Below are 9,828 nucleotides of genomic sequence, written 5' to 3'. Positions count from 1 at the left end.
ATAGGTTAGATTCTATTCTATTCTATTCTATTCAAACACATCCGCGCATCTGCCACGCTAGATAAGACATGGGCATGACCCTTTGATGGATCAATCACGAAGAATGGTTATACGGCTTTACCTTTGAATCTACGTCAAAATGGTCAAAGTTACCATGGAAACTATCACAATCAAACTCCACTATGTATCATTAGACACTTCAATTCTGTATCCATGTGAAACTAATCTTCCTGCCAACATTTATAATACAAACTCAATAAGAGACCTTCTTTCATGGGTCTCATTTTGCTTTCATAGGGGGCATATCAAAATTGTTCCTTGAGGCTTAAATTACCAAACTTGAGCTACTTTAATTGCAGGAGTAAATTCCAAATGGTAAAAATGGTATGTATATATAAACGACTATTCAGGAAGAAATTTAGGCACTCTAACCAAACAATCTTATTGATTATTCTAACAAAAGTGAAAACAGCATGATACAGACTCCACTAAACCATTACAGATAACAAAGCGATAACAAAGATCAAGCAGACAATTTGTACCTATTGCTGCTCGGTTGTGTTATCAAGGCTAGCCAAGAAACTGTACCACGACACCAAGTGATGTTGTCAGAACTACCCCTTTGATAGGCCTCCTGTAACAGTTTCTTTGCTGCTTGTTCTGGATCTTGTAGGGGTTTGACAATAGCTACCACCGCCTCCTGAATTTGGAACCAAATGAAAAAGAAAGGGTTCAATCTTCGGAGATGATATTTCAGGTACCTACTTTTTTTTTTGTTTTTTGTTATTTTCTTCTTTTAAAGTATACCTCATTCGTTCGTGACAACATCCCACAATCAGTCACTTGCAAGGATGAGGAATTCGAGAGATCCATCAACCGCTTCCACCTGCATTCAACAGTAGTCGAAGCAGTCAAAGGCATTACTGTCAGATGATGATATGTCTCGAGTCTTGAAGACAATAACATTGTAGGAATAAAGTGATAGGTCAGAGATCAAACATGAATTTCTGGATCTGCGACAACAAACTGTTTCAGGTGCCTATCACCAAATGCACGAGAAACGGCAAGAACACCACCGACACGCCATGTCCCTGCAGTTACAGTTGATCAGTATTTATATAACGAAATGATCTAAACTGATAAAAAATGATGGAGGAGATCAAGTACCAGCCCACATTACAAAGCCCCCAGCATCCTCAATCCTTTGCTCTCTCATCTGTTTGGTCAGGCTTGTGATCCCTTGAGACAGCTATAGCTGCAAAAGTTACAAAAAATAGCGTGAGCCGAGTTCCTAGTAAAGAACTAAACTTTTAAGAGGCTCAATCAATAATTCAATACAAGATTCTGGTGATTGTATTCTATTTCAGATACTGAATTTGTTAAAAACAGAACCTTCAAGCACATCCAGAGAAAATCATCTCCATATTATCACCATCAAAATAGAGTGATTGGTTTAATTATGAGAGCTCACATCAACCAAGTACCACAACAGGTTGATTTGCCAGGTCTCTGTTGTTCAAAGTACCAAGAACTGGCTTTTGACCATGATGCACGAGGGACAAAAGGTTTCTTTCTCTAAATTACCAAGCAATCAGAAGAATTGCCGTTGCAATCTACTGCACAAACTAGAAGCAAAACTTACCATATGGGGAACAAAAGACTTTTTTCTCTAAATTATGAAGCACCCAGAAGTTCGTTTGGTCAACTACTCTATCATGATCAGAAAATTGCTTTTGCAATATATTGTAAGAACCAAGAAACAGAACTTGCAAGTAAAATGGGTGCTCTACAAGAAATTGGCACAACTGTTTGCCTCAGAAAAGGACTTGTTGCAACTGATGCCACTGAAAAACCAAGAATCAGATGTTTGTATCAAGAGGTTCATAGAATACATAAACTTTTGTATTAATTGAGCACAAGTTGAGATGCCAAACTCGATTTAACAAAGAAAAAGTGGGAAAAAAAAAACAACGAAAATTAGAACCACAAGCAGCTTTTAATATGCTAAATAAAAAGTCTTTATTAGTTACAATTTTCAAGATAACTGGATCGAGTGATGCAACAAATTCTAGATTGATTTTTCGACCCAATCAATTGAAATGAGAAGAGATTGCATGGATATCTTATAAAGAATACAGAACAACCTCAACGGGCATAAGAACAAACATAAACAACAGGATTCAATGACAACAAGTATGTCAACAGCACCACACAGTACTGTTTATTGCCATTCATAAATCAATCAGAAATTTGAATCTAGTTAGAAGGCAATAATCTCAAACTAAAGATGACCACATATAGTAATTGAACCATGAGATGAACAAATGGGCAAGCAAACATCCAAACAAAAGCAAATGGTAGATCACGGATAATGATTATGGAAATATGTAAAATGTTAAATACCAAGCTCTACATACATGAGGGATGATTTTTGATAAAAAATATGTAAATTTGGCAAGAAAAAATAATGGAGACACAATAATATCTACCTAAAGTTCCATATAAAAAATATATTCTTTAACACTGAACAAAACAAATAATGGAGAAATATGCTTATGACAAGCTTCAGGATTAAGGAAACATCAACTTCCATTGTCATCCTGTTTTGTCATTGGCGTGAATAGTTAAACTCCCGATCGTCGAAGTCTACGATTAGATGGTTTTGACAAGGGTCAATTCCAGAATGCAAGAAATATAACCAACAAAATGTGGACTGGAGGATAAAAGACCGTAGAATAATAAATCACACCAATAAAAATCCCATTTGTAGATTCCAAGACATGTCATACATCTAAAGTGGTACCAAAACCTACTATGTACAGCGCTAAATGGAAAGTTTCATCAAGGAACAACACTCAAGCGATGAACAAAAAATAGTTCTTAGATCATACATTAAAGACAAGATAACATGACTAAACTATTAGTATACAATTTCACCAAAAGTATGTAGCTATGAAACCACTGTAGCATCGATAAGTCATAAAGACATTAAGTGCAATGGCTTATAGAAGTAGCATAAAAAAGTGATTATTATTCTTTAAATAATGCTGTGTAAAAATTGGATAACTTAATATTAAGTTTCCAATCCTGTTTAACTTGCTAGTAAACTATTAATCTTCAAATCTCATTTCAAAAAGAGTACATGCAATACGAGAGCGTAATGAACTTTAGCACCTCATCCATCATCAACAATTTAAATCCTCATTTATCACCATAAGTGTGCAGTTTCAGCCATTTCTGAAGATTTTTTCGCAGGTTCAATTCTCCAATTTCAGGCTTAAATTCTGTGAATCCAAACAGGAATATGTTCTCTTTCTCCTTCCTGTCTATACTTTTTTATATTACTATATTTTTGAAGAATCTGAAACTATATGATTATTTGTTTCAATGTGTTCAGTACACCAGAGACACACAGAGCTACTATAGCATTTGGCAGGATCAAGAGAAGGCCAAAAAACTTTGTTGGTCTAGAACCTACATATATCCTAAGAACCTAGATGTCACTGGTGTCACATTCTAAATATTGCTCTTAAATAGGTTGGGTTGTCAGAATACAGTTAGTAAAAAAAAATGCAGTAAACTCCATCTAAATTGAGCCGGTTTAGTTCTAGATTAAGTACAGAAATCCGTTACACATAATTGATGATAAGAGAACTGATTTAAGGATGAGGGGCCTACCATCTCCTCCTCTACATATGACAGCTCTAGAGTCCCCAACATTTGCAACGAGCAAACGATCACCAACAAGGACAGCTGTTGATGCAGTTGAACCCGCCTCTCGGTTCTGGCTGTTCTCAGATTTCAAAAATTCTGCGTCCGTGTGGTTGTATGCATCAGCTGAAGGTAACAGCACAGATGAATTTCATAAGCCAAATATTATTGTTCTCTAAAAGCTCTTTCATAGTACAAAATGCAAATCAGCACCACCTATAGCTGATTTTGTATCGGTAATGAACTTTGGATGCCTGAGTAAGTTGCTGAAGAGGTTTTGTTTAACATACTCTGCTACTTGGGCACCGCCATGACCTACATAACCACTCATCAAAGCATCAAAGTCTAACGTTAGGATATTGAATGTATAAGCAACTCTCCACGAGAGAAATTTACCCTAGAAAAGGATTGAAAGAAGCAAGTTAATGAATGGGTTTTCTATGTCAGTTTTACCAAAAATTTGCAAATACAAAAAAAAAAAAAGATAAGACATTCTAAACATAACAAAGACAACAAAATACTGCAGAAATTTTACCATCAAAGACCCCAAACAAGCCAACAATTTCTCCATCAACGCTGTCAATTCGCGTCTCATAGAAGTCTTCCATCGAAGATCTTTTCCCCGGACAGCTTGCATACCCATAACCAAACTTCCCATCTTGACTGTCTTGAAAGAAATAAGCATGAGTTTTAATGTTAGATTGACACGCAAGAGTAGGATGTTTCTTTACAGCCTACTTTAGGCAACATATTCAACTGCAGATTCAAGAACCACAATTAACAGATAGGAAGCAGTTCTATGAGTTTATTCAGCGTAAAAGAACCATGTTTCCCATGTAAGTTCACACATCCATATCTGACGAACCATCTCATAACTTGTTTGTCAATTATTAAGGATCTAACTTATATTGAATTATTAAGGAATAAACGACTGTTTATACATAAAAAATAAATAAATAAATAAATCTCTTCCAATAACTAGCTAGTTTGTCTTCGAATTAGAACTCAAAATATATGAAGCGAATGCTAGCATAAGATCAGCTCGAAAATCGCACGAGATACGAAACATAAACAAATCTAGAAAAGAATATCGTAAGCCTTAATACGACTTCACAAGGAATAAACGAACGAGACCTGAGTCCTCCCCCGCTGACCGGAGCACCGTCTGCTTGAAGCCCACTGATGGAGTTCAAATACCCCATCTTCCCTCCGAAATATTCGCCCCCCAAACAAAGATCAAAGTGAGGGAAGATCCCACCGAAACCACCGAAACAAGAAGGCCGATCCAATCAGCCTGGAAAGAAACCCATGCCCGATTTCCTCACACTCGAATCAGCCGTCGATCCCCACCGCGACCAAATTCACCCCCTGCAATCGACATCCGATACCCCCTCCCCCCCACAAACGTTTACCACGTCGATCAACGGAAGCAATCTCGAACTCCAAAAAGAAAAGAGGGCAGATGAAGAGATCCTTCACCGAGAGACAGAGAGAGAGAGAGAGAGGAGACGCCGAGCACTGGTTTCGATCGCTGGCAACGGGGAAGAAACGTCGAGGGAGGAAACAACGGATTAATGGTGGGGGGTAGGCGGTGGGTTTTGAGTAGAAGTTAAAATGTATGAATGGATATGCTTAGGTCTCCATTTGGTACCGAAAATAAATAGATAAATAAATACACATGTCTCAAGAAAAATAACTTTAATTGAGCGTTAAAGTATAATTAATTAAGTTTAATTGACTAAATCGAAGATCTAATTAGCAATATATGAGCATACATAACAATGCTATAATAACAATCAAAACTTAAAAGGACAAAAAATGGTTGTAATAAATCATACATTTGTGTGTGAGAGGTCACTTCTATCTTTCCTTTGCGTGCTTGCATTGCTTAAGTGGTTGCCATCACGTAACCGCATGCCATCGTTATACTTGTCGCTTGTTTGGGTGTTCTTTTCGATGCATGATTATTCCATTTCTTATGAGATATATATATATATATCGGGAGGAAGCATAATATAATGCAGCTTAATTCCCGATGGAATTAACGTGATGAACACCGACATTTTCTCGAGCATAGTATATTAACATGATAGAGCTTTTTTTCTGGGGGATTACCGATGAAATCCATGTGGGGAAGACGAGCACGTCGTTGACTTCGATCGGAAGCTGTGGCGAGGATCGAAATGACTCAGGCAGTTGGCAAGTCAACGCCTCAATCCACCAATTTTTAGTGAGGATGAATGCGATGCAAATTCCCTGTTGCATTAATTTGGTGGTATTATATATAAACACAACAATTTTCATATTTATTGACTCGGTCAATCTCTGTAAGTCGATTGTCATTTGCCCCTCGAACAGCAATTTAATGCATATGAATGTGAGGGAATTCTCTCTTTTTTTTTTTTCTCCATAAAAGAGTCTCACGTTTTCAGAAATTTTCCGACATCAATTTTTTTTTTAACCTAATACCGATTACAATATTTTTAATACGATGTTATAGTATTTTAGTAATACCCAAAAAATAATATAATATAATATATTTATAAATATAATTATTTTGAAAATATTATTTTTTACAGTATTTTTATTTTATGTTATAGTATTTTTCATAATATAAAATATTATAACTATATTTTTTATTGCATTGACGATTGTTTCTTAGTATTACTGAAAATACTATAATTGGATCGATTCATCCAACTAGTCCACAGAAAAAGGAAAAAAAGAAAAAAAAAAAAAGGGTAGATAATTGGATATTTCAAGGATTAAGCAAAAAATTAAGCGCTATTAAAAATCTGAAAAATGAGAAGTTTCTTTTTTTAAAATCAATATGTGTATATATTGATTTATATGCTAAGTAAGCGGTGGTGGTTCGCTCGCCCGCGGCACCTCCCTTACGGCTTTCTTATTTAAGTTTCCGCGTCCCACCACCGTGCTTGTATGTATATATATACACATGTTCTTGTCATCCTCTGCGTCTTCTATCGACACAACTTTCTTCTTTAAGGACCGATTACCATATTCATAAACTCTGACCATGAAACTATATATATTTCATATTTATTGTATTAAAATAAAGTGAAAAAAATATCATTCTTCATATATTTTTATGAAAATGATAAATAGTAATTACATTTAAAATTACCATTTGAGATATCATATGAAAACCTCAGTAAGACATTATCCATGATGATAGGGGTAATAATGGCGACATGACGTGTCACGACGACTGCCCCACCTGGGCGCCACTCTGCCCAATGAGGAAGGCAATAACGCTGACTCGACACGCGCTGACGTCATCCACTATCAGGCAACGACTTCCGACCCCGTGCACTTGACCACGACAGGAGAGGACGACGACCGACCCTCGCCCATACCCTGCGACAGTCCGGTTCTCCACGCAACGTTAGTAACAGCGTCAGACGTCGTCAGAGGTACGATCCTGCCTCCCACAGGCGGGCACATCAGGTAACGCTAAACTACCCTATAAATACCCCCGAGTTCTAAACGAAAGGGGGGACTTCTCCACGGCAGAAAACTCCCTTCCACATCATCTGACTTGATCGTCGGAGGGGTCGGGCCGAGCTTCCGACCCGACCTGTGTGCAGGAACGAAGGCAAGGTCGCATCTCCCAGTCACCACGACGAGGCTTCACCCCCCACGCTACGTCCCATTCGGACCGCCGTGACCGGCCACCCCAGTTGTCCCGAGGAGCGCCGCGTCGGATCCCCGCGCATTCGGACCCGAACCAAGCCGCGTCGGCCCCGAGGCCACGGCATACAGTTGTTCCCCGTAACATTTTGGCGCTAGAAGGAGGGCATACTGCCCGAGACCTCCTCGGCCACAGCCTACCCGAGACCTCCTCGGCCACAGCTTGCCCGAGACTTCCTCTGCGCGGCCTGCCCGCCTAAGTAGCTCCTCGGCCACTGCCTGCCCGAGAGCTCCTCGACCCCATGCTGCCCGAGACCACTCCTGCGCGGCCTGCCCGCCTGAGGGGCCTACCACCCCTACAACCAAGCCCAACTTGACCGACGAACCACTACTTGAGGTTCCTCGGCCACCCAGAGCCACCACTGCACATCCAACCCTCGTCAATTGTCAAGCTCCATGATTCCCACACCCCTGGCAATGAACCGGCCTTCGCCCGACAGAGACGGTTCCTTAGAACCGAAGCCATGCCTCGGACTCGCCTTACGGCAACCGACGCATAACTTCCATTGGGGGGGGAATATGATGAGGGTAATAATGGCGATAAGACTCGGGCTGACGTCAGCTGTCTCGGATGACGCATCGCCCCTCGGTTGACCTGACAACACCTGGTCAAACAAGACCAGAACGCCAACCGAGGCACGTCACTATCCTACAGGAGCCCAGCCCCTCACGTGACGCCAACACTAGTGTCAGACGCTACCGGGAGTTCGATCCTGCTCCCTGCTAGCAGTCCTACGCACCACCTTCACTATAAAAACCCTTGCATGCCAAGGGAGAAAAGGAGGGAGAGGACAACACAAAAACACCCTCAAAACCACTCCACTCCACATCACTAACTTGATCGTTGGAAGGGTCAGGCCGAGCTTCCGACCCGACCTGTGTGCAGGAACGAAGACGAGGCGCCTCTCACCGGACGCACAGGCGAGGAGCCCCTTCCCAGAGGAAACGGCGACCCCCCTCCACGACCGAACCGACCCGAGCCGGCGACCTCTACAGTCCCGAGGAACCCCCCTGGGAGATCCCCGCCATTCGGACCCAGAACAAACCGCGTCGGCCCCGAGGCCACGGCGTAAAGTTGTTTGCACTAACACATGACATCTAACGTATCGAGAAAAAAAGAGGGAAAAGGAAGCAGAGGTTACTTGGTGTTCGGGGTTTTAGCATCATCCCATTTGAATCAAGATTTCGGTACTTTTTTTTGCCGGACAAGACTTCCTGAGATCTGACCACTGAATTAACCGACGATGAGTGATCTAATTATGAAGTTGCATGAGTTTTTTGCCTTTCCAAATCTAACTACAGATATAATTCCATTAAAGATTCTTATCTGTTGGGCACATAGCGCATTAGTTCAGCCCATAATGCTTTAATAACTCATAGCTCATATTAGTATTTTCTTTTCTTTTAACATAAATCCTAACTTTTTTAATCTAAACGTGTGCAGGTAAGGTTGAAAAAAGAGGACAATGACGATTGTGGACGAGGTTGAGAAGAAAAAAAAAAAAAGAAAGGAGAAACTGTAATATTGGCAATTAAGGGCAAAAAAAAAAAAAAAAAAAAGAGAGATGAAGATGAGAATAATGCAGAGGTTCCTTTTATGACTTAAAGCATGCGGTAAGTATTATTTAGTATGTTATATTTCTTTTTTTTCTTAAATTTCAAAGCATATGAATTCGTTGCCGACGTTGTATAGAGTGCAGATTGGTTATAGTTGCCGAATGACAAGATGTTGTTGCTCGACAGGGAACGCATGCATGCATGCATGCATATGAATCAACTAAACAATCCTCTTCTCTTTCAGGACATGTGAACTTTTTCTTGCACAACCTGTTTACTTTGCAGAACCTGTCTATGATATGTTATACCTTCTCGTAACAATTTTAATATTGTCTCCCAAGAAATCATTTCTTGCTGTTTCATTCACAATGGCAGAAAATTCTACTAACAGAAAACCCTCTATTTCATGATATTTAATCGTAGCATTGGACACATGAAAGACAAAAATTTTCATTCAACTTCTCTTCTCTTATCTACGAACAGTTCCTCTTCTTCACCGCATGGCCGAAGCGTATTAGAGTAAGGGATCAATAGTGGGTAACTGCATCCCAGCGATCCCAGCTTCTTGAGTTCTCCATCCTTTATATCATAGCTATATGCCTCGCTATCTACGGTGAAAACAAGTGACGTGGTCATCGCCACCTCTCTCAGCACGACGCAGCTCACGTTGGGGGGTTCCCTGAACCCTATCTGGCCCAAGCTCACCTCATGCACCCTTACCCATCCTGGCGGACCGTCGTTTGTCTTCCTCAGCAGCCACAGTCCGATCACCCAAGTACACATTTCGTAATGGATTAGGCACAGCGACTTCCCCTCCCACTTGCCTATTCCGATCGTGTCCAAGTAGGC

At 40.3% G+C, this 9,828-nt stretch overlaps 1 pseudogene; it reads right to left on the bottom strand.

The window, feature by feature from the left end:
• Positions 1-808: 808 nt before the first annotated feature.
• LOC135660483 (probable protein phosphatase 2C 59) lies at positions 809-5,483 on the bottom strand (annotated as a pseudogene).
• Between the last annotated feature and the right edge of the window lie 4,345 nt (positions 5,484-9,828).

This window comes from Musa acuminata, unplaced genomic scaffold (genome assembly GCF_036884655.1).
Source record: "Musa acuminata AAA Group cultivar baxijiao unplaced genomic scaffold, Cavendish_Baxijiao_AAA HiC_scaffold_486, whole genome shotgun sequence".
NCBI lineage: Eukaryota > Viridiplantae > Streptophyta > Magnoliopsida > Zingiberales > Musaceae > Musa > Musa acuminata.
Note: the sequence above shows the minus strand (reverse complement) of the source record. Positions and strands in the feature narration are given on the sequence as shown.